This window comes from Pimephales promelas, chromosome 12 (genome assembly GCF_988280905.1).
Source record: "Pimephales promelas chromosome 12, fPimPro1.hap1.1, whole genome shotgun sequence".
Classification (NCBI taxonomy): domain Eukaryota; kingdom Metazoa; phylum Chordata; class Actinopteri; order Cypriniformes; family Leuciscidae; genus Pimephales; species Pimephales promelas.
Window position 1 is genome coordinate 23529271 of NC_142780.1, and position 26641 is coordinate 23555911.

At 37.6% G+C, this 26641-nt stretch overlaps 1 protein-coding gene across 2 annotated transcripts in view; it reads left to right on the forward strand.

The window, feature by feature from the left end:
• Positions 1 to 4416: 4416 nt before the first annotated feature.
• Positions 4417 to 26641, forward strand: part of sema6cb (semaphorin 6Cb) — a 152269-nt gene continuing 130044 nt past the window's right edge. For both annotated transcript variants that reach the window (XM_039679607.2, XM_089117755.1), the window contains exons 1-2: positions 4417 to 4641; positions 24594 to 24686. The gene's annotated coding sequence lies outside the window, so the exon portion shown is untranslated. The remainder of the gene's footprint in view (positions 4642 to 24593; positions 24687 to 26641) is intronic.

A 26641-nucleotide genomic window follows, 5' to 3' on the forward strand; every position in this document is an offset into this window, starting at 1 on the left:
TAAGGGCTGTCTCAATCACAAAATCATTTCAGTGTACTAGAACATTCTGAAAAAAACAGGCAGCATCGATTCTCGATGCTCCATTACAGGACATTACGTCACATTAGTGAAGCAAAAGACAAACCGTTTTTGTCTACATAAACACTAGTCGCTAGTCAGGCAGTGAAAAGATCTATAGTTAACATTTATAATTAATATTCAGCTTAAATATATTAAAAATAGAGTGGTGCCGGTGTGACGTAACTTTGAGCATCATACTGGCCACCTCAACAACAACAACAAAACCCAATAGGATTTTTCCATAGGCTTTTGGATAATCGCAAAAAAACAAGCTCTGTGATCATCAAAAGTTAATGATACTTACACGTTTTGTCCATAAAGACCATTTTCAAGATGAACACAACTTTAATGAATTTTGAAGCCTAAATGCTGGTGGTGGTGATGGGGCAGCGGATGAGACACATGCCTTTGGTGTGAGAGACCCGGGTTCGAATCCATTGAGACACCAATGTGTCCCTGAGAAAGACACTTAACCAGAGGCGTGCGACCTCTGACATATATCACATGTAAGTCGCTTTGGATAAAAGTGTCAGCTAAATGAATAAAAATGTAAATGCAGTTGCCAGCAGTAAAAAGCTAAAGATAGGCTTTTAAACAAACTACTCCATGGCCTCCAGACTTCAATGTCATGTCACCACCACTAAGCTTCCCACAACTCTTTCAGTTTTTATCTAAAAATATTTCCCCAGAAAGTTTGAATTATAATAGTTTATAAGAGCATGATTATAAACATGATGAGACTGTAAAAGAGGACTAAGCTTACCTGTTCATTGTGATGACCTTTAATATCCCTCTGGTCCCATGACACTAGTTAGCGACTGCCTTTTTCACATATATCATACATTATCACGAGTGGGATAATACTGATGTATTTTATGTTGTTGAATAAAATGTGAAAGTGTCTTGAGCTTGTGTTCTCCTCAGACTTAAGACATTTAACCAAAATCCTGTTCAACTCATTTCCACCTTTTGGCCTGCAAAGTGACATCATACCTGCAGCACTTTAGTTTATAACAGAACAATGTGTTTACAAAGCATAACAAATACTTTCAGAAAGATATAAGTCCTGCCTGTTGTTGATAATATCAGTGACATTCTACACGTGTTGCACGTATTGTCAAATTGGAAAATTGAGTATTCACAGTCCCAATGTGTAGTGAGCCAGGGTCCTTAGTGCCCTTATTCATGTACACAATATTCTGATTCACAAGCTTGAGAGCTAGGGCGCTGATTGAGAAACACCCTCCAATCATTTCAGTCTGAAACTAACAGTTTGACCAACGTTTTGAAGAAAAACACTGTATTTTACACAGAAGGTGTCTAGAGAGTCTTAAAGGGATTATTTACCCCCCAAAAATAAATTTTGTCAACCTTTATTCACCCTCGTGTTATTCCAAACCTGAATGTCTTTCTTTCTTGTGCTGAAGATAAACGAAGATATTTTGAACCATATAATGAACGTCTGTTGTTATGGTCCACATTTTAAGGCACTAAGGCACAATATTCATATTCTCAGTTGTTGCGTGCTTCCAGGAGTCTTCTGGATCACAAACCACATGATTTGCTACAGAGATGATGACAGCAACAGGATGTGTAGCCAGCTTGTCTGTGTATGTTTGTGCGCTGGAATATAAACACAGTGTGGGTAGGTCATATGATAGACCACATTGCACTTTGAGGTTTGTGTCCATGTTGTTAATGATAGTGAAGAGTGAATGTTAGAAGGAATGTTAACATGTTAAAGGTTCAGTTAACGCCTCAGATGCTATAGCTTTTTTTTACTGAGAGAAGTACAGTAAATCTGGTTGATATTCACACTGGTTTAATTCTTTTTAAAAGTTATATGGAAATTAGAGGGTCTATTTTATATTATGTTCATGCCATTTTCAATATTCTGAATGTTCAAGCATAAAACATTCTGTAAATGTTTAAGAATAGCATAGTATGAAAAATGTATTTGAGCCAGACAGTCAAATCAGAATCGATCACAAATTGGTATTCAAGAGCTTTTGTTTTGACGATGACACCCCCTGGACATAAGGATCAAAAGAAACAAAAGCATATAAAAGTGAATCTTTGTAAAAAAAAAAAAAAAAGAAAAAAAAAAGTGCATTGACAGCTCCCTGACCACTATAGCTTTAAAATACTTTAAAGATTTTGTCAACATCCATTTCAGAAGAGTGAGCAGTCAAAGGATATAGTAGAGCTTTATCCGGACTGAATGAATTTGGATCACTTTCTTTTCCAGAGAGCTCACCGTACTTACTGGGCTTTTAGCAAACATCCAACTGCCAAAGGAAACTACAGATAAATTCTGTCTGTAAATATGCCAAACCAACCAAAAACCCACTGAGTCTGTGAAAAGCATGACAAGGCAAAACACAACAGCAATTTCACAGATTGCACTTAAAAATGTTTAACTCTTTGCCATGTTGGGAATTATTAATGTTCATGGTTCAATTCTTCATTCTTCTCATATATATATATATATATATATATATATATAATTGTTGATTTTCGGTTGGGCGGCCGGGCAGGGAATATGTTTAGTGTAGAAGGGAAAAGAAATGTTATATGATATATTATGTTGCCAATTTCTTTTGCCTTCTACACTTTACCTGTTGTTCTTGCATATGCTCTAATACATCTTTCCTGCCCGTCAGCCCAACAGAAAAGCAACAATGACACAATGGATTTTGGAGCTATGATTTAACCCTTGCATTGTGACTGTGCATGTTATTTTTCCCTCTTAGGTTTTATTTATGGCACAAAAATAAATAACATGTAAATGAAAGGGGGAAAATATGTACATGGGTGTGAACCAAGGTTGGTTCTAGACTGTTTTTAGTCTAAGCCTGTTGTCATCTGCCGTCTCAGCCCCCAATAACTATAACCCATTTGAAAGATTGGGTTTTCATGTGTTTTTAAGTCTTCTTAGTTTAAACATTCAAAGGATTTTAAACCATTCAATCACAAGATGCCGTGAAAGTAACTTCATAGGCACTGTGATAGATGTGACAGACAGCATGCGCGTACACAAAAAATTATGCCAAAATGCCGTCTTGACAAGTACCCACAGTCGGTGTCGAAAACAATTAAGAAAATATCGGATGTGTGTCAATATAATTGATCCTTGCAATTATGTCTTAAAATGAAAACAGCCCCATTTACCTTCTGTTTTCCTTAGTTAGGCTGTATTATTGTTTTGCTGTGATCCGACCAGGCCAGAAGAAAAAATCTTTAGTGTTTTTTTAGCTATACTTTACAGTGATAATTATTAATGAAAATAATATGATGCCAATTGTATGTTTGTCAAACAGTAGTCTAAACGTGTGTACTGATTTGAACGGAACAGCAGAACAACTGTATCATTTATAAAGTTTTTGTATTGACTTGGTACCAATTTATGTTTTGGTAGGGTGCTTTTTACTGAGTAATATAGCCTGTGCCAATTTAGAAAGAGGTACCACTTAGGCAATGGTCTCTTGCCACACATTCTTTCTCACTGAGGGCTAAGCCCCCCTGAAGATCAAATCCTAGAAACGCCCCTGATGTGGACTTTAGTGCCTGACCACTGCAGAAGGCCCAGGTTTTATGGTCCATGGCTAAGCTCTGTTGGAAATCTCCTGTCAAGGGAGAACTGAGCTCTTCAAAAGTGCCCACTGAACCAGGATGATCTCCTCTCAGCTTTAGTCCAGAGAACCTCTGTGACCAAAACCACATTATTGAATGTTTGTTCTTCAAAGTATATGCTTGTGAGGGTCAGAAAGTAACCAGGGCACAGGTCAAAATTCCCCCAAATATTTAACATGTGTCTGGTTACCAACCATCTTTAATATATTGTATTTTCTGTTCAACAGGAGAAAGAAACTCATACAACGTGAGGGTGAGTATGATAGAATGTTCATTTTTGGGTGAACCCTTTAGAGTGTCAACTGATATCATGCTGACTTTAAATATTTGACTTAGTGTTCTACACCATGTTTTTGAGGTTAGAAAAAAATCCACATAGATAAAAACGTCACTAAAATCATTTAATAGCCTACATTATCTTTTTTATGCTAAATGTGCTCCACATATTGGCACAAACATCTTCATTTTATGAGGTAGCCTAACTCAAATTGCTATTACCTACACCCATCAGACTCTTTCTGGCCAGCTGTTTTGGATATGTAATGGACTATTAGTCATTTACAAGGGAGGATCTACAGTTCAAACAGTTCACGGTATGGGCGGGCTTATAAGAAACTTTTAAAGAGAACCATCAAAACACTTCGGCGGATACTGATTGGACAAGCGACCTGTCACTCGAAAACTAGGGGTGTGGCCTGCGAGCGATCGTTCACAATGTAATAGAGTTTTAGCGCAGTCTTGCTTTTTCATAGGCGTGTGTCAGCTGTGTGCCAAGGGGTGCTCCGCACTACCAATGCGATTAATGAAGACAATGAACCAATTGACGGAACACTAAACTAACAACCAGCTTTTCCGTTTCGTCTGTGTTTCACTACGGACGAGCTTCGCGTCTGCAAGGAATCAACCCTCTGCAAGAGCACAAAGGACAATTAAAAAAAGAAAGCAAAGGTAAATGAGCTGTTTTTCTCCTTTGCTGGAAGTTTTTTTCTCCGTGTCTGTTTTATGATTTAAACTCTGACCGTGACAGCCAGCGAAGTTTGTGTAGGATAGAAACGCACTGCGATAATTTGCACAATTTGGGGGAAATAAGCAGGTATCGTTTCAAGTCGGTAAATATTGCAGTCAGTGCCTACGTGAAGCCAGCCTTTGCTATTGACAGTGCGTTTCTGGTTATTTTAATGCTTGTATTTTTGTTATTTTGGCTCGTTTTAGATGTTGTTCAGACGTGTGGCTATCTATACCCTCGGACATTGGCATTGGTCTTGATTGCACTAAATATCAAAACCGCTGGGTTGTCCACTAATGCTGTGACTATAGTGGAACACGCATTGGTATGTTGATAAGAAACACATAACGACACTGAAGAGTGTCCGTTATCCAGTCAAATCTGTAACTTGTGTTTGCGCGTCAAACGGTTACAAGCTCTCGGTTGTTTAACGTTAACGTTATAACGCGCAGCACTGCACTCAGTCAGTCGGATGGTAAAACATAGAGAGCGTAGTATCCTGGTCCAGAAAGATAGACTTGCTGGCTTTGGACTGCTGGTCGGTGTTTTTAGAGGAGTTTGGCCTTGGGCACGGAGCTGAGAGTGCAGTAGGATGTTCATTAGCGTGTTGCGCACCTTTACCAGCAGTGTGGCGGCGAATCATTTATTAACATTTATCGTTCCGATAGTGCAGGAATTACTTGGAATTTTATGGGGGTTTTTCAACTGAACAGTCATCTTTGTATCATCTCAATACAAACCGTTCTGTCATTTTGTTTTATTTATTTTTATGACAGCTTTAAGTTAGCTAAACAACCGAAATAGCCTGTCACATAGTCCAGTTAAATTTCAATATCACGGGCTCCTGTTTCATTATTTGCCTGTTTTTAATGCGCAAATGAATTAAATCTATTTTTTATTCAGTTAAGTTTAACACAGTAAGACAAGTAAACAAAATAGATAGAACAAAGAAACGTTTTCCACTAGCTATCTAACTGTTGTGGGCTTCATTAAAGCTAATGCTTTAAAGTTATCCAGATGAGAGCAGAGAGGTAGTGATTGTCTTTTTCCTTGCCAATATTTTCTCAGTGTTATTAATGATATAATGGACTGCATGCAGGAGGTTTAGGCTGCATATAAACAACAGGACCTAATGCACAGATCTTTTTTGACATATGCATGTTTTTTTTCTTTTCTTCCTGCCTTTGTGTATATATTCACTTGAGACAAAGCTGACTGTGTCCAATATCTTGCCAAGAACTGCATTGTGACGGAGAAGTGCATTTGACCGCGCAGTCGAGTACGCAAGCACTCTAGCTGAGAGCACGCGCATGAGCGTCTATAAGCAACAATTAAACTACTTGTACTTTTAACATCCTTAATAGTTAGTGTGGTATTTTTTGATTTATAATAAGCTTAATGGTTGTCTTTGGTTAAAGTGAAACAAAAATCTCTTTATAATATAACAGTTCATATGCTGTTCGTAGAACAGCCAGAAATTAGCTCTTTAAAAACGACCTAGTTTGACCACTGTTTTAATCTATTATGATGGTATAATTTTATAACTAGACATGTCGTCCATTTAAGTCCATAAAGTGAGCAATTATGGCTGTCATCCATCAAATAAGTATCAAATAGCCTACATAAACATGTAGCAATGCACAAGATATAACACAAATGCTTTACTACATTGCTGGTACGTTTGTTATAGATCAGTTCACTACAGCCCTGTTTGTGCCCTAAGCATCACTTAATGTCTGACCGTGCTTTCTTAAAACACTTTTGTCTCTGCAAAATTCAACCGTAAGCAAGACTAAGTGCTTGGAGGGCTCATCCCTCCGGGTGCAGGAGGTATATTTCAAGCATCTACCCCGAGGTTGCCTTGAATCATCTAAGTGTTATTGAATAATAAATAGCTCACTAAGCTATCATTAGAGATTTTCCTCTGGTATTTTTTTTTTCTTTTTTAAAAACGTTTGATAACTGTTATTTAATAAGTGGGTTTGGTCCATAATTGCAATATAAGTGCTCTTAAAATATTCAACCAGTAATTCTGAAGTGGCCCAAGAAGAATTTGAGTGGGTTCCAGTATTATAATACAGTCAGAGAGTGTGATGTTTTCCACTTAAATAGCTTTTCTCTTTGCTTTACTTTAGATGTTCATATATGCTTTAGACTTTTAGATATGTTTATGTATTACAATACCGTTGAATATGCTGTTTACTTTCGTATTGTTTGACGTCAACACTCTCTTCTTGCTGAGCACAAGAAAAAAAAGAAGATATTTTGAAGAACATTGGGGTCCAAACGACATTTTTGCAGATTGCTCTGGCTATTTTACAGAGAATATTTCTCAATCATTTAACTGTCATTTTGAAGCAAAACAATCTTGCAGCAATTCTGTTCGGAATAAGCAAAGTTACAGACATCATTTGTCCTTGTTTTGGTTAAAAGCCTTGTTTAAACCCTAATGATTCTCTATAATCATTAACCTGTTTGTCTAGAAGATCTTTGATAGCCAGACATATACAGGACACGGAAGACATTTTCCCTGTGAATATCTCTGGTTTTGTCTCAACCCATCATGGTCTCCTCTAGGTAAATCTATGATGCATATATCCTGGGTGTAATTTATATCCAATTTCAATTGCTGTAGTTTTGCCCTAAATTATGTTATGCCAGTCTAAATTATGTTATATGCCACCATGGATGGCTGTGCGCTTCTAATGGCTCTTAGCGTAATGAGAGCTACAATAGCCTTGGTGCCACAATTGGATCGAAGCCATCATCTACAGTTGTTGTTTTTCCCCCATTTCATCAGATGAGGACAATTTACATTTGAGACTTGTTTCCCTGCTTTAGTTATTCATAGATTTTTTTTTTTTTATGACGGATTAAAACTTTAGAAATGCAGTTCATTCCATTCTCTACATTTGAATGTGAACTAAACAACTATCCTCTACCTGTTTTGGACCAGCTGTGAGACACAATGGATCGCTTTCAATTAGTTACTCTAGAGAGTTCACTCCGCACTATAATGGCCCCTCATATTTCATGTTGATTGTTGTAACCCGTAGCAACAGGGTAGGCGATAGCTGCAGATGCACCTGGAGAGGAGGGTTATGAGGCAGTTGAGGTGCAGTGGAATGAGAGCTGTTGTTCCTGCCTGGCTGCCTAAGTCCAGTGAGGGGTCTCATACCCCTGGGGAGTGAATTATTACCTGTCAGACCTAGGGCCTCGGCATCATCCATTACGCAGCCCTCTTGCAGGGGCAGCCAACCCCAGCATGGCAGCGCGATCAGTTTGCCTTGGCCTTCACAAACCTGGCCACCTCTCTCTGGGTGGGTACAACTTGTAGTCCCGACATCACTGTATATACAAATACAGGAATGCTAAATAGCTGTGCAGGTTTAATATTCCAGCTGAGAACCATGGCTTCTCTGTCAGTCCTCCATAATCTGCTGTAATGAATGGCATCGTTGTGTTAAACTCTGTTATGAAGTGGTTGGCGGTCGATGATGCTAATTCGTCACACGTTCACACTTAAGGTAATTCTGCTGAAATCTTCTACAGAGTCCAAGTCCCAGTCCTATTCATACTCCAGTAGGAGACAAGCTGACAGGTTATTTTTAATAGGGTGGCCAGATGGGCAGAGTACAAATCTTAGGGTGGCATAACAGAAAGTCAGTAGCATGGCTTAATTTTAGGATATGCAGGAAGTTTTGGCTGATGGCTGGCTACTTTAAAACGTTTCAATGGCATATTGTGGACATTGACCCTAATCTCAAGAAATGCTTTGAAAGACTACCACGTTTAGTAGTATACAAAAGACCACTTAATCTTTGTAATATTTTGATTAGAGCGGATTTAACCCCTGCCTCTTTTTCGGCAATTTTAGATGTAGTAGGCTAACTGTCAACAATTTAACTTTACTTATAAAAATATTTTAAGCATACTCATACTGCAATAAAATTAAAATGAGAGGCACTATTTTGTGCAAAACTGCCCATGTGATTTACATGTTGCGTTGCTAAATGGGTAAAACTAGTAGACCTCCAAAAACCCGGATTTCATAGAGATGACATAGTTGCGCCATTTATGAAAAATTCATTAGAAAGTCCAGTAGCTCAGCACTTTGCTACTTTTACATTCGGTTTCCACTTAACAATATTTTGGAATAGAATAAGTCAAGTGTTCACAGAGTGAAGGTCACATGAATAATTAACTTTTGAAACATGAAACCTTTTGGATTTACACTTTTTTTTGTTTATGTATTGTATTATTTTGATTGTTGTTGTTGTTATTATTGTAGGTTTAAACCTAGGCTTTCACTTAAAGTATTTTGTATTTCTTTTGCCTTTTGTTCCACGGGTTTATGATTCCCCAAGCACTAAGTAGTTTGTGACGTCACGTCAGAAACACCAGCGATTTGAAACCACGTTTTTGAGACGATCTTTGGTTTACTGCTATTTTAAAGAGAAAATACTCTGCAATGGTGTTAACTTATGAATTTGCACACGGTTTGTCTTAAAGCATGGTTTGTCTTAAAGTAAATTAAAAACACCGCATAGAGATAAAAACAACATTTAAAAGCTGGATTTTCACCACAGGGGGAATTTAAAAGGTTAGTTCACCTACACCCTCATGTCGTCCGAAGCCCGTAAGACCTCCGTTCATCTTCGGAGCAGAGTTTAAGATATTTTAGATTTAGTCCAGAAAGGAAATACAGACATCATCAAAGTATGTAACATCAGTGGGTTAGACTACAAGATTGTATTGTCTTCTGGTTCTGTTGTTGTCGATCTGCGTTTACGAGTCCGCAGTGATGCTGATGACGTAAGGCGCTGCTGACGTGTTATCTGGTGCGTCCGTGTATTCGGGTTAAAATAAATATGGCTGGGCAAAAAATGCAAGTCTTCCTCTGTGTCAAAAACATGCTTGCGAAGATTGTTTTGTTTACAGCGTGCGTCTCCCTCAGGCTCTAAATGAAGCTCTGGCGCACTGATAACACGTCACCAGCGTCACTGAACGCGGCTCGACAACAGAACCGAAGGAGAATACAATGCTGAATAAAGTAATAGTTTTTGTTATTTTTGGACCAAAATGTATTTTCGATGCTTCAAAAAATTCCAACTAACCCACTGGTGTCACATAGACTACTTTGATGATGTCATTATTTCCTTTCTGGACAAGGACAGTATACCATACACATTTTCGATGGAGGGACAGTTGGTCTCTCTGTTCATCTTTGGAACACAGTTTAAGATGTTTTAGATTTAGTCAGAGACCTTTCTTACGGTTTTGGAATGACATGAGGGAGGGTGACTCATTAATGACATCATTTTAATTTTTGGGTGAACTAACCCTTTAAACACAGATGTATATCTGGGATTATAATCAGAAATTGATTTGAATATACAAAAAATATTATCAGAAATAGAATGTGAGGGGACAAATACCAATACGGCTGCGTGGTTGGCTTCACTTTTTTTTTTGTCATGAGCAATTTGGTCATTTATATAGATCAGTGGTTCATAATATTTTTTAATTCTATTTACTTCTATTCTAAAAAAATACAAGAATACTGATTAATTTTAGCAATGTAATGTGACAGCACAAATGTCATTTACTGTTTGTGTCTTGTTAGGTTAAAGCAAGTAGTATCACATGGATGGGCATATGGAGATTATATCCAGCTAAGAATATGCATAGTAAAACCAGGTGCTGTAAGCTTCATATGGTTGATTTGGGGATCAGACAGCCGGGGTGGGGATGTACGCACGATCTTCTGCTGACTAGGATCTCTATATGAAATTTTGCAGTGGTTCTAACTTCTGACGTACAGTTTTACAAATCTGAAAGGTTTTCTGCTTAGCCTATATAAGGTCTCTGATTTTTCCTGCACATAATCAGTTCAGTTTGATTTGGGAAGGAAACATTTTGTCTGTATTGTGGCATAAAGTGATTGATTTTCTTCATTTAAAACTCTTCTTAGATTTATAACTGGTGGAAAAATGGGCAACCTTTGGAGGTGTTAGTTGAAGCATGTGCTTTCACCAGAACTAGCACTGGGCTGCGAATCCTGGGTGAGTAAGCATTGAACCCCAGTAGAATAAATAAAAAGAGTGATGTAAAACTTACAGGCCTCAGCCCTCAGCTCCCTTCTGCCCTTGGACACACTGCCTGGCTTCCAGCAGATTTGTAAGCCATTTTTCAGAAACTTTAACCTCTTGACAAACATCACGCGCAGAACCACAGCAGCCACAGATGGAGAGAGACTGAGAACTGGCCACTCCTGCAAAGCATGCTGAGATGGAGTGTGTCCAGACACTACACAAAGACAGAGATATGTTTGCAAATTAAGAGAGATTACACACAGAAAAACGAAAGGCCAATCGCTTGCCGAGTACAACAGCTTTGTTTATTACAAATGATGTTTCATTCATTTCCATGTGCGTATTGAATTGCGTGTAGGTTCTGCAAGTTCTGCAAAATAGAAATCCTCATCACCGACAGATGTCTGTTCAGGTCCAAAGCGAGGGTTTGCCAAAATAGACATAACAGCGATAAAAAAAAAATCTATTACAAGGCTGTGATTACAAGGATTACCTAAATAATATTTTTATCTTATTTTTATCTAAGTCAATGAAGAAAATGTTTAAATATCCCAAGTGACTACCGTGGCTCAACTATATGTTTATCAAGAGACGCGAATACTTTTTGTGCGAAAAAACAAACAAAAATAACGAGTTTATTCGACTATTTCTTTTCTTCCTTGTAGGCCAGAACGAGACTTCCTTAGATTTCCACGACACATGCGCGAGATTTGCGATCTGCTCACACCAGCTTACACTACTTCAGATCGCAATTCTCGCGCATGCGTAGAGGAAATCTAAGGAAGTCTCGTTCTGGCCTACAAGGAAGAAAAGAAATAGTCGAATAAACTCGTTATTTTTGTTTGTTTTTTCGCACAAAAAGTATTCGCGTCGCTTGATAAACATATAGTTGAGCCACGGTAGTCACTTGGGATATTTAAACATTTTCTTCATTGACTTTCTGGGCCGTCAAGAGGCAGTCCCTTAGGAGCCAATGTGGTAGTTATACAGCTCTCAAATTTAATCAAAAATATCTTCATTTGTGTTCCGAAGACGAACGAAGGTCTTACGGGGTTGGTACAGCATGGGGGTGAGTAATTAATGACTTAATTTTCATTTTTGGGTGAACTAACCCTTTAAGGTCGATATTGTTTTTGTTTTTTTTCTTTAAAAAAATGGTAAGCACTACAAGTTAATTTGGACATCAAAATATTATAAAATACACTATAAAGAATGGATCATAATGAGATTTGCTCAATATTAAGTACAACTATTATTAAAAGTGAGGTATAAATGATGTCAAAGGTAATTGAAATATAAAATGTAGGGAAAATGTAGATGCACACACAATAAAAAAAAATCTACATTTATGACGGATTCTAATACATTTTAAAAATATGGTAAAGAACCGATACGTAATTACACATTGTAATTAAAAGCAGTTATAAAATAGGTAAAGACTTTAAATAGGTAAGACATTTGACCTCATAATGTCTTATGACCTTATCATTAGATTTTTTTTTCTGTCAGTCCCATGAAAAAAAAAACACAATATGAATCACGTACTCGCGCACACACACAATGTGATTCATGAGGAAAGAAATCGCTGCCTACACAAACTGTCATCTTTAAGAATGGAAGGCTAGCTGAGTAATGCGAGCTAAATGGAGACTGAGTGATAACCATGTGAAATCACTGGTGTGTGTCATTGTTTTTATTATTTCTTTTTTCTAGCAAATCCTTTTTCCACCTGATTATGGAGTCATGATTACTTCGTTGTACCTCATTTGAATATTCAACCATATCCTCAGCCTCCAGACTCCACACAGACACCTTTTTGTACTCGTCACATTGGTATGCTAAAATTCAAAGCTGAGCTCACTTCCACGGGCAAGTGTGTCCAGAACAGCTTTCCAAAGCCAGCACCACCCCTCCTTCTCCCACCCCAACCTGCATTGCGAACTGCAGCTCTCGGTTTTAATTACCGTTCTCCATACATACAGGTTATTGATTGTCTCACTCCAGGGTGGTTGGCTTGGGGTTGCTCCAGATTGTGCTTTAAATGATCTCTTAATCACTTTATAATGGAACAACTCTTCCTGCTGCATTGATTAGCTGCTTGTGCTGGAATTGTTGTGAGCCTTCAACTTTCTAATCTGGTTTTGAACTCTCTGGGCTCCTTTATAATATGTTTATTTCCCAGAATGCCTCGGGAAGGACGTAACGTTAACCGTTCTTCCCACTTGTGGTGGAAGATTAAGCATGGTTCATACATGGATAATCTGATATAGGATATTATGAAGCCATTTATGTTGCTTTCATCACCCTCTAATGAATTTAGACGATGGAATTTGATTTAAAGAGCTTCCTTCCAGGGATTTGCAATACTTCGCATTTTTTTAAATTAACTAGTCGGTGGGTTGACTGAACTGGAAGCTCGAGATAATTATTTTTACACCTTTTGTGTTGGTGATCTTCTTGTGTCTTTTTTTTTTTTTTGTATGATGGTCATCTTGTGTTTGGTGTATGTTTTATGTAATTAGTGTCTTCTAAGCCCATTTGGGCTGGGCATGTAAGTGCAAGACACTTAAATAAAAATAAAAATAACAAAATAATATCTTGCTTTTGGATTCATCTGATAGAAGATTGGATGGGTTTCATAGGGGGTGTTATACATAAGACTGGTTATTGTATTGCAGAACAGAAGGGGAGCAGGGGTCTTGATGCACCTTTAAAATTGTGGGATGAATTTAAAGACTTTTCCATGAGGGTTTAGTTTGTACAAATAAATAAAATACGACCGTTATTAAGACATTTTGGCCTGGTTTCACAGACAGGGCTTAAATGAAGGCATTTAAGTAGGTGTGCATCTTAAGACAAAACAATGACACTGCCATATCAAGATATGTCAGTGGAAGTGGTTTTTAGTTAATACAGCTCAAACATTTTAGTCTGGGACTATCTTGAGCCTGGTCTGTGAAACTGGGGGTTAGTTTATTGTATAGTTTGATATTATATATTTAATTGTGCATGTTAATTCACTAAATGTATTTCAAATACTATACTACATTATTACTTTATTTATTTTTTTAGATTGCTTACTTATTTAACCTTTAAAAAGACTACAATTTAAAAAGACTTTTAAATGTAATCTTTAGAAAATCTCAAAACGGGATATCCATTTTTAATACTGTTTTTCAATGTTGTGATGCCTTAATTCATTTATAGCATTTAAAACAATTGATTTTTTTTATTACATTTCAACTATTTATAACAAATAGTGTAAATGTGTTGGTATAATTAGCATATCAGCTTGGTATCAGCCAGAATTTTAAGATTGATACATCTCTGAGATAAACTAGTCAGCCTTCCTAAACGTCGGTTATTGATTCTGTGTTTGCTTTAAGGCTGGAACTGCAGATTGTTTTTTGAAAAGTTCTCAAAGCTCCCAAAATGGGAGCAAGTAAATGCTCACAAATGGTGATTCACAAACAAGCAAGACTCAGAGAAAGCAACACTTTTAGCATTTAGCGTTTAGCATTATTGACATTCTCTGAGGCAGAAAAAAAAAAACCTTTTATGTGTTTTATATTACTCGCATTACGGTGACCTTTAAAAGTCTGAGTGTTCAGGTTTGTTTGTGTTTTGTTTTGCTGTAACTTTTATAGGCGGCTATAAAGAGCATCTGAAATGCGCTCATCAGAGTTAGTGCTGGATAAATGACTTGACTGCCTCACTGCATGTTTTTAAAATGAAAAATTTTATGGCTCTAAAGAGTGAAACGGAGCAGGAAATTACAGCCTGAAGATAAGGAGATTCTTCTTCTCACAGAGGCCGTGGAATCTCAAGGTACCGCAACACCACCCGTCACTCAACCTGGACTGGCATTCATCAACCCCAAAACACAGCAGAAGTTCAACTTGTTTTGTGTTTGCATTGGGGCACGCAGACTAAAACCTTGTATCGTCTTGTCATTTATATACATTTATAAAACGAATCCTTGATTCTGATTGGTCAATATAGCTGTGCTTTATTCGTGATAAAACATGGCTTTGATGACCATTTATCACTGCACAACACTGCAGTTCCTATGTTGTTTTTTATTTGAGCTTTCATGCATTACACATTGGAACGTTGTTGCTGTTCCAATGTGCTCCGCTTCGCGTCGTGCCTAACAACGCCCTTCAGCCGTTACGCCGCACCTTATTGCTTATATATATATATTTATACATGCATACACACACACACTAACTATACAGTGAGGAGAACAACTATATTGTTGAACAAACATGCTGTAATGCCTATTTTTGGATAATCCGTTTAAATTCTTCGGAAATAAAAGAGATCTCATTTCATTTGATTTATTTGGACTCTGATGGATGTAAACCAAAAGATATGATTATTCATACAAATCAAGTCTGTCATCAATGGCTTCACATTATGTAACAAATGGGCTCTATGCACGGCGGTATTTCCGGTGAAGGATTAAGGATGCTCGATAACTTCCGCCGATCGTAGAGTCCAATGCAATACCGAGAATTTATATTGAATTTTATACTCCATGGTTATAATAAAGAAACGTTAGTCACAAAAACAGATAAAACATACACCCCTCGTTGTGTTTATGCTTCTTTTTAAAATTATATTAAATAAACATAACTATATATCAAATTACATCTAAACGTATGTACGTTTCGTTTCAAAGACGGGAGGACAGTAAATTTTGAAGACTCTGCCATAATCCCGTTTTCTTCTGTTCTCCTCCGCTTTAATCTCCACAACCGGAAATGGACGAGCATCCTTGCGTCAAATGCGGAACTTATGCGTGCATATAGCCCATTAAACAATAAGTCTATTATTTAAAAGATTTTTTTTTCAGATTCTTAAATCTGATTGTATGAGCCATTTTGAAATCTTTGTACGTTAGCCAATACACATGTGCCTGCTAGTAATAGCCCTGCAAATGTATTACTGTAACACAGTCTGTTTGTGTGTGATTGATACTCAGGTGTGTTATAGTGCAGTGTTTGTGGATCCCTCCAATTTCCAAGCCCCCTATATAAATAGAAAGTTAGTATGACCTTTGTAGATACGACGAAGGCATTCTCGTGCAGTTCTGAGAAAGAGGCCGATCTGAGGTTTAAAGCTCAGAATCTTCTTTGTACGTCTGAGCCAATTTCTGTGAGCGTGTGCAGATAACCTAACCTGGGTTTGGTTTGGAACCTGTGGAGTTTAAGATTAGAAACAGACGCCCCTCTCGCACAATGTTTTTGGCTCTTTTAGAGACTGGGGTTATTTTTAGGTCTGTGGACATGGGGGCCAGAATTGAGACTTGGGGAAGGGGTATAAAATAACCCCCTGGCCCTCAGCCAGAGTGTTCACCCCCCTCCTCACGCCGCCTCAGATTCCGCAAGTATGTCCCTCCATTAACCATATGATGACTTTACTGTGCATGTGGAAAGGGAAATGCATGTATATCACAGTCTTTTTTAGTCTTTTATCCTTTCAAGCTATTTGTGATATAACAGGTACCAGCAAATATCTCTCTCCCACAGACACGCACACATACATTTCTGTTGTAGTGCTTCCAGGCTGCTTCATTTGATCTCGCTTTATTGCTTTCTCACATTATCTGTGTGTTGGCCTGCAGCTCATCCCTGCGGAGCAATCTCTGATGTATGAAAAACAACTCACCATAAACACATTTCAACCACAGAGACTGATATTATCCCTAATGCATCTCTCACTACAGGCATACCCTGATATACACTCACTCAGTCTCTCTCTCCCCCTCCTCAGCATATATAGTGATCACAGTGGATATTACTTGGGGGCGTTCAAAACTCCATGAAATAATCAAGTCTGCCCCCATCTCATCCACCTCTCTCTCTCCAGACGGATCCCCTAAAAATATCTCCAGTGCATCTCATCATGATATACTAACAGTAACTGGACTTCTTCCCTAGAGTGCGTCAAAGCTTGAATAGGGTGAGAATGGTCGTACAAGCCTATTTAGTTATTTCTGAAGGCCTTTTTTGCTGCCTAATTTCCCCCCCCCCCCCCCCCACCAGGATAATCTATAGAGGGTATACGCGTGACGTCACCGTTGGCCGGAGTGCCTGCAGTTACTCACTGAGTGGCAAAAAGACTGAGCGGCTGTATTTGTTTTCAGTGTGAATGCCGTGAAAAACAAACACAACACATATAAAATGGGAAAGAGCTTTGGGATTGACTGTACAACTTTATTTGACAAAAAATCCGAGGTATATTTTTACAGACTGCTATAGAAAGAGGAGCAAATGGATCGTTGCAATTCACAGAAACAATTGGACTCCTGTCAGCAAAAGGTGGATTTGCCGTTATCATTTTGTGTCAATATCCTGAATTTAGGTGTAAAACCATACCCACATATTTTGTATTGTTATATATATTAACAACTCATCAGTTAAATATTTATCATCGCATATTCTGCATTATTGTTTTTTTTAATAAACACTGACCAAAAAAACAACAAAAACAAGACGATATGATATATATATAGGCTATATATATATATATATATATATAAATATATAACACTGATATAAGTGATCACCCGGATTTAGACCTACTTATATTGTATTTATGTAAAGCATTCACAGGCCAATTTGGGTCTCTATTTAGGTCTTAGTTTAGGTCTCTATTGCTTTTATTTCCCTGGCATCGAAATCAGGCAAAAATAAATGTCAGGCAACACAATTCCTGGCTGCATGTCAAAATCCATGGATCACTGGATCTTTAGTAAGTTGTAAGAAACACTATATCGAGTCCAACATTTAGTTTAAGTTGAGAAAATTGTTCGTTTTAGTCGCATTTTCGCAGTTTCTCCTATTAAATCCAGTCACGCAGCAGATCTTTTATCACTCAGTCAGGCCGAGGGGGGTTGTTCCGGCGGGAAAGTGACGTCAATGCATTCCCTCTATATGGCTTTTATTATTATTATTATTATTTTTTTTTAAATAATGCAATTGCGATCTGAATTGTGATCATAATAAACATTGACATCTCATTTATTTCTTGGCTAGAAAAAAAATTACAGAAAATAATCGTATCAGCATTAATATTAAATTAATATTATTTATATATATATACATATATATATAGATTATATATAGATTTATTTGTTTTTAAAAAACCTTTACTCAATCAAAATATGATATATAAATGTGAACAGTTTGTTAATAAATAGTTGATATGCACATGAATATTTTTATTATTATTGAATATTAATAGTAATGTGTTGTCATAATTTCTTTTGTTACATTGCTGACATCTCTTCCTTTTCTGTGACTCGGTGTTGTTATTTTCTTTGTATGATGACTAAAAGGAAAGGAAATTTGTAAATGTCAGAATGCACATTAACTTACATTAAAAGGCACATTATAAGCAAATTGGAGTTTGTGTGGAGCATTCAGCTGTGACTGCTTAAAATACTGTATCTGGAGATCCTTTTTATTATTCTATTTTAATTAATTTTGCAGCTCTAAATGGGTTGCATAATTTATGTTTAATAGTCAAAATATCTGTGTTGAGGTTACAATATGGGCAAGACCTTTCAGAAGGATCCTTCACCTTCTATGTCCCATTTATTAACTGGTGTCTGTAGTTACGTGACCATTGAATGTGTCCCTCAAGATCTAGCTGATCTAACCATAGCGCTTTGCGGCACAGCAAGCAACACTGCTTTCAGTTCAGATTTAGATGATTGGTTTTTTTTTTTTTTGGTTATTTTTCAATTAGCATGATAATAGCGTGTAGATAGACGGGAAGAGCTAATCTCATTCTTCTGTGACGATCGGCAGCTTATTATCACACAGAATGCACCATCAGTTAAACTAACATGCTGAACTGCTCTATAAATCTCCCGTATCATATCACACACCACCAGCAGATGGGAAAGGGACAATGGCAGATTGTACCTCACTTTAATAATATTATGTTTCTTTAGCAAAATCGTTTCCACAGCTATTATTCTGTCGTAATAGTCTCCTGGTGGGGCTCATATAAAAAAGAAGAGCGAGAGAAAGATCGCAACACTGCGTGTATAGCGTAATTTCAGGTTAGCAGCTGAAGGAATAAGTTAATCTAAAATTTTGATCTCCTGGAATGACTCATTTCAGTTTAATTTTTTTTCCCCAGTGAAAATGAAGGTGCTATACTTTCCTCCCAGGCTGCATCAAGACCACCCTGCAGTGTTCTAAGTGAAGATACTTCATGAGACACAGAGTGTCCTGACGCAGCCTGCCTGGGTCGAAAGGTCAAAGGTTAAGCAGGAGCAATGTTTTCTGAATACCAAAGCTTTCTCCAGAGGGAAGTTGAAGGTGGAAGATGACCATGGTCAAATCGTTTGCACTCTGGAAAGGGGGAAAAAATGGAGAGAAAAGGGGAAATGGTGGCTTGACGTTCTCAACTGGGCTGAAATAGAATCCTGACCTACATCTCTGCTCTTTTTTTTTTTGTGAACGGAAACAACTACTGCCAAGTTGTTCCTGGCAAGTAGTAAAGGTTTTAAAAGTGGTCTGAAACATTAGTGGATGGGATGGAGATAACTAATTCTGATGACATTTTACAAGTCGGTGATCTTTGTGTTGATTGGTGTTTTTGATTTTGGTATTCAGCAAGGATCATTCTGTGATCCTCTCACTGAAGTTTTGTAAGACAATTAGGGATGCATGATGTAAAAGCCTAAATTCAAATACAATTCATATGGATTAGCTTTACGATTTCTTTATGAAAGTTTTGACGCGTCAATGTGGTAGTTGCATAAACTGTCAATGGAGGAACAGAAATCTCTCTGATGTACTTTCAAATCTGCATTTGTGTTCCGAAGATGAACGAAAATCTTACGGGTTTGGAAAAATATGAGGATGAGTCAATTAAAAACTAAAATCAGTCATTTCTAAAAGTTCACCCAAAAATTCTGTTATTGTGTTTTATTTTTAATTAATTACACAATGTTGTATCTAATCATATTGGACCGAATCAGTGCATCATTAAAGACAAGGGACTTAAAGGAGTAGTTAACTTTTAAAAAAAAAATCTTTTGCTGATAATTTACTCACCCCCATGTCATCCAAGATGTCCATGTCATTCTTTCTTCAGTCGAAAAGAAATGAAGGTTTTTGATGAAAACATTCCAGGATTTTTCTCCATATAATGGACTTCAATGGGAACCAAACAGTTCAAGGTCCAAAAGACACTTTCAGTACAAACTGCAAACTGTTCAAAGGGCTTTAAACGATTCCCGACGATGAATAAGGGTCTTATCAAGCGAAACGATCGCTCATTTAAAAAAAAAAAAAAAAAAGTTTGTTTTGTAAGCTCAAATGTTCGCCTTGCTCTGTTCTGTGATGCCCGTTCGTGACTCTCCTATTCGAACTCGTTCATCAAAAAATGAACGAATCCTCTTCCGAGTCAACTCGTTCCTTTCGTTCGTTGAACGAACCAAATGACACGAAAAAAGATTTGTTCATTTTGATAAATGAGTTTGAAAAGGAGATTCACGAACGTATATCACAGAACAGAGCAAGGCGACCATTTAAGCTTATAAAACTTAAACTTTATTATTTTTTTTTTAAATGAGCGATCGTTTCGCATGGTAAGAGCCTTATTCATCGTCTGGAATGGTTTAAAGCGCTTTGAGCAGTTTGCACTGAAAGTGTCTTGAACCGTTTGGTTCCAATTGAAGTCCATTATATGGAGAAAAATCCTGGAATGTATTTCATCAAAAACCTTAATTTCTTTTTGACTGAAGAAAGAATGACATGGACATTTTGGATGACATGGGGGTGAGTAAATTATCAGCAAAAGTTTTTTTTAAAAGTGAACTAATCCCTTAAGCATTAGTTAGTCTCAGCATTAAATTAATCACATTAAATTAGTAGTAGTTTGTGTGTGTGTGTGTGTGTGTGTGTGTGTGTGTGTGTGATTAATTTTTTTAAATGTATCCTGATCTGTGTGATTTGGTGAGATGATGTCCATGCGTTATTTATCATTACTCCCCTGTGATCTCCTCTCTCGAGAGAGATTGATCTGGGATGAGACCTCCCGCCTCAGGCTCTCTGACTAAATCAAACTTCAGCGGCTCAGCGAATCAGACGTTCCTTTCAGGAAATTCTCTCAGCTTGGACGAAACTCAGCTTGTGCACATTTCCTTGTGGTTTGGATGGATTTGGTTTGTGTCTTTCTTTAAATAGATTCTTAGGAGAAGCCAAAAATGTGCATTTTCAGTGAAAGCTAAAGCTAAACGTGTGCTGTATTGGGGTGTGATTTAAATAAGCTGCAGTACTTGAGAACAAAGTTGAAAAAAATGAAGTAAGACCAAGCCAAGCTGGAGTAATAAAATCCCTCTCTACAGTTAATCTAAGCACATAGATGCTGGAATGCTGCCTATGGCTCACTTAGATTTGTTTTGTCATAAACGTTTCCAGCATTTTCTTTTTTCATTTTTTTTCTCCTTCAGATATAAATTTAGACTTTGGTGAGATTCTTTCTGAATGCCCACTTTTAAAAAGAGATAGATAAAAGTTTCAAAGCAACTTTGGTTGTGTAAACTAGAAAAGAGTAATACTATAATGACAATCCATAAAGAGTCTGAAATTCCTATGGTAGTGATATTTGGAAATTTGGAAATTCCGGACCATACGTTCACGTTGTCAAATCTGTTTTCCTATTTTTCTAAGCAATACACATAACTCCAGATTATTGCACGAGAACTGGCTGTCCTGTCCTTTTAGTTTTTAGATAGTGAGTCTCTTTGTAAAAAAAAACATCTGCTATATTGCAAGCGTTTTAATAAGGTGCAAGACATTTGGATATTGAAATAGTGCTGTTTTTTTAAAAGGAACTCCTAATGTATTGTGGAGTCTGCAGTGGCACACCACTCCTGTTTGTTTATACTGCATTTTACCATGTTAAAAAAAAAACAAAAAAAAAACATTGGACTTGACTCAATATGGACTAACTGGCAGTAAGTCTCTTGCTGAACTCCTAAAAAGCATCACATAACCTCTAAATCTACTGTTATTGATGCACTAAAGTTGTTTTTCTCTGGTTTTATTCAGTATGCTCCTGGCTGAAGTAATGTAAAATGTATCAGCATCATATACACTCTGACCTTTAAGTATGAGCTTTTTAGATGAAGGATGTAAAAAAAATACAGGATGGATGGTTTAGCTGTTAGCCCTTTTCTCCCCAACAGCCTTGCAGTGAACTGTAAGGAGCGAAGGTTGACCAGCTGGCCAGGGTTCTTATCAGGGTTTGTGGTTTAAAAGCCTTTGAGGAATGTTGGCGGAGCGCCACTCGTATTCCGCACGCTACAGACTGTGGGTTTACAAGGACTGTGCTTGGAGAAACATTTTTGTGTTGAAATACTGATCTAATATCAGGTTTCCTATTCCTCAGCACTAGTCAAACTGTACTGATATTGTTTTTGCATTGATCCAGGCATGGTGTACTTTGAGGTTTTGGCTCTGAAGGTGTAAAGTCCATTGCGCTTGGATTTATGTATATTAAAAAAAAACTGTATGCGCATAAAACTGTATGTACATGAAAAAAACTGCTTGTCATATACGTCATATAACTGATGCCTTTGACCATACGTCAACATCCGGCGTTTTAGGGCACCCTTTAACGTCAGTTAGATGACGCTATCTAATCCTAACCCTAACGAGTCATCTAACTGACGCTAAAGGTAAGCGACCCCCTAGAATCGTCATCTAACTGGCTTTAAAGGGTACCCCAAAATGTTGGATGTTGACGTATGGTCAAAAGCGTCACTCAGATGACGTCTTGGGATGAGAATGTGCCGTCGAAAACCATATACTGAAGATATGTATGGAGGCTGTTTTTAATGTAACAACAGTTTATAGTGAACACCCAAGCGCCAAAACGGACAATAAATGTATCTTAAAGATAGTCTATATAAACTGTGAATTATATTCCAGATTTTTTGAAGTCATACAAAGATGGACCAAAATGTACTTTACTAATAATCTTGAATGAGTCAGTGAGTTGAACCAGAGAGTGGAATCAGCTGTACTTGTATTCGTGAATAAATTGTTTTGTTCGTTTTGTGGAAAGGATCAACAGGCTCAGTGGAAAGAGCTGCCGCAAAAGAACAAGTCATGAACAAACTATATTGATCCGTTTCTTGAAAGATTGGGTTGCGGACAGTGTATTAAGTTAATTAGCTCACTGGAGATGAAGATAATTTGTGAACAATGTCCTTTGTTGAGGAACAGTGTTGGTCCGTTCCTGACAATATGACTTGGAAAATAGCACACACGCATTGTATTTACTAATTTTAAAACTTTTTTTTAAGCTTACAGTTGGCAAAAATGTGTAAAGTCATGTTATAGATCTTATTGTGAACAATTTGATCTTAATATGTAATCAATGTCATAACTGGAACTTCCGGTAAAGATAACAGACTTCTCATATGTGACGCTGATGTGTCACAATACGGAAGAAAAGATGTCACTTTAAAAGACATGGTCACTGTGAGAAGATACACCAAAAATATCTCTCTTTTTATGTTCCACTGAAAAAGTGGAAAACAACATATGGCTTTGGAACAACATGAGAGGGAGAAAATAATGGCAGAATTTTTCCACCCAAATCCAGTGTTTTACCTTGAGTATATGCCGTGAAGATTTGTGTCCAGCACTGACCAGGTGATTGTCTTCACTCTTCAGACTGTACATTTAAATTGAAAAACAAATGATAAAAATGCTTGTATGTAATGTTTGTATAATAGCCACGTTCACCCTCTCGTGCTGTTCATTATTGCTTCAGCCGTTCGAAAGTCGTTTATGCAGGTAGTGCTGCAGAATTTGCTGAATTAAGAGGCCGCTCTACACGAGCATAACTAATTCACATTGCCCTGGAGGGGATTTGCAAGTTGAGAATCATTTTGCAATATTAAACATGGCTGTTATTAGATCAATTTTTCTTTTTTGCAATTTATATTACTCTCTGGTGATACAAGATGTTACACAGTACTGCATTTCCTCTGTGTCTGCCGCCTGTCTTTATGTAAAGCAAAATGGGGTGAGAGACCGATAATAAGGTGCATAGAGCGAAAGAGAGAGTGACATAGACAGAGCTAAAGAGAGGCAGACAGACTGACCAAGAGAATAAGGAGATGCAGCTGAGACAGGAGATTTGTTGAGACACCGGTGCTGTCAGTAAGGAGCTGGCTTGAGCTAGTGTCTCATTCTCACACAGCAGATTGGAAGAGCAGATTGCGCTCTGAGATGCCCTGAGATTTGGGCAGCTTCTGATGGGGGATTTGTAGAGATTTGGTTAGAAATCTGCCCATAATGAATGTTAAGTGAAAAGCGCCTTCATCATCTTCTCAGCAAAGACATTGTTTTCTCTAAGCGCTCGTTCTGTTAGTTTTGGCACTGTGTCTTAGTGTCACAGTCCTGGGATGACTGTCTATAGCTTCATTAACTGGTGCTGATCACACAAAACAGACATTTTATGAATGAAAAGGCCTAATTTGTGTGTCTGTGGAGACAATAGATAAGAACGCGTACTTTGGATGTAGAAAAAACTATGGTGTGATGGTATCTACAAAAACATTACGTAGCAAAACTGCACAACATTAATAATAATATAAAAATTCAGCATTTTAGATTTCTGAAGGATTATGTGAAATTTATTTAACTCTTACAGACCCCAAACTTTTAAGCCCTAGTATTTATTTTTTATCGTAATTATGGTCATCTCAAAACTTGCGTTCATCACTGATCAATCATTGTTGTCTGTTTTCTTAGGTCGGTTGAAGAATGTCACAGTTTTCTTAAGCGATCCAGACCTTTATCCTTAAATGACTGCAGTCCTGCTATCTGATTGGATCATCTTTTGAGGTAAGAAGATTACTGAATTATTGTAAAGTCACTGAAACTATTTATTTAGTTTTCTCCTCACGTCCTGCTCTTTTGTTGAAATTAGCTTGAAGTAGAGTTGAGCCCCTCCGACGGACAATGACTTGATTTGACAGAAAATTGAAATATCATCCAACTTCGTTATTTTGGCTGTACTGTTCACCCGAGGACATCAGCGTCTGTTGAATTTTAGAAGAATACACATATAATTTCAAAGAAACGTCTGACAATCTGTCAGCCAATCTGTTTGAATCAAGTCTCACGGCGAGCAGGCGACGAACGATAGTAAAGTATCACAGTTGGAAAAGGTAACGGGGAGGTGGGCACATTTTCAAATGGCATTGAAGAAGAGAAACAAGCGGATGACAAAATCGGAGAGAGATCACTTAAGAGAAGACAAAACGGATGAGACGGGAGACTTGACATGAAGAGTGGGAAAAAATCTGCTGCAAACACACTTGCATCACAGAGCACCTGTGCAAGGCTCTTTTACTCATGCCCCCTGTCTACCCAGATATCCCTTAGAGATCAAAACGCATCCCACAAGGCTGGAGAGCAGAGCTGGTGGTGACAGGCTCTGTCGGCCGGCTGCGGGGAGCAGATGGCTGGCCAGATGCAAGGTTGCATTTGACCTTGGGACCTGTGGAAGGCTAAACATCATAGGCGTCCTCCGGCGCTTCCACCTTTCTGCCGCTCCATGGAGCCGCTGCTCTGCTCTGACAGCTTATGGTTGTTTTATTTAGATGAGCCATATGGAGCTATTATGTGCACCATCGTTTAACTGCTATCACTATTCCCAATGTAGTTTGTCACCCGATGTGTATTTGAACAAAGATGAGTTCAAGTCCTCCAGGCTGTCCATGACCATGACAGTAGAGATACTGCATGAGATATGACTAATCACATTCAGCAGAATTATAATTGTGGTCAGCTGATGCAGACAGTAAGAAAGGGATCTTTAGTAAAGCCGGACACACACTTTTACGAATTATGAAAGTAATTTGATACTTAAGACTGATCATGCCCAAACACGCCATGTTTAAAAGTCAGTCAGTGTTTAAAATCTACTGCAGTCATTGGAAACAGTCTGTAAGGGTGTTCAGTTCAGTCTTAGAAACTTTCAGCTAGTCATTAAGTGTGTCCCCGGCTTAAGTCAGTGACGCAAAGGATTATAAGCACGCATCCCAGCTTACGGATAATTTTTCCCCTTTCTCTCTAAAAGTGTGTGACAATTTCAGTTAGTGCTGCACGGTTAATCCCAAATGATCATGATTACTATTATGGGTGCTTAGATTAACTGTGTAAAGTATTGTTTTTTCTTTTAAATTTAATTCTCACCTTGTTTTGATTGTATCTTATATGAAGAAAATGACTTGCAGTTGTTATAGCGATACCCTATAAAAAGGGATTTCTATATTAATATATCCAATATCAGCATTTATATCTATATCTACGGTTCGCTATAGTATTTTGGCAAAAACTATGGTAAATTATTTTGAGGCTGCACAAAAATTATTATTAACTACAAATCAAGTCAAATCGGCATTAATAATCATAATTACAGTGTCAAGAGAAATAATCGTCAGTAATTATGCAATTTTAATCTTGTTTTAGCCATCATATAGCTAATCTGATTTATTTAATTATACCACTTTATTTTCTCACTAAGGTCATTGCAGTGTATCCTTCAGGAGAGCGTCTGTTTCCTAATAGCTTAATGGCTTTTGGTACACCGTTACCAAGTCTAGCGGTTTACTGATTTTTACATTTAAACACTTGTGCTGTGGTGGTCACAGATATGTGCCTTGTTAATGGAGGAACCAGTCTGACAGTTTTCTTCAGAAATTCATATCACCATTCATTTATTCGCTAACATGAAAAGTGATGCTGATAGATGTTTTTGGATCTCCTTACAGAGGCCATATTCTTCTCCTCTA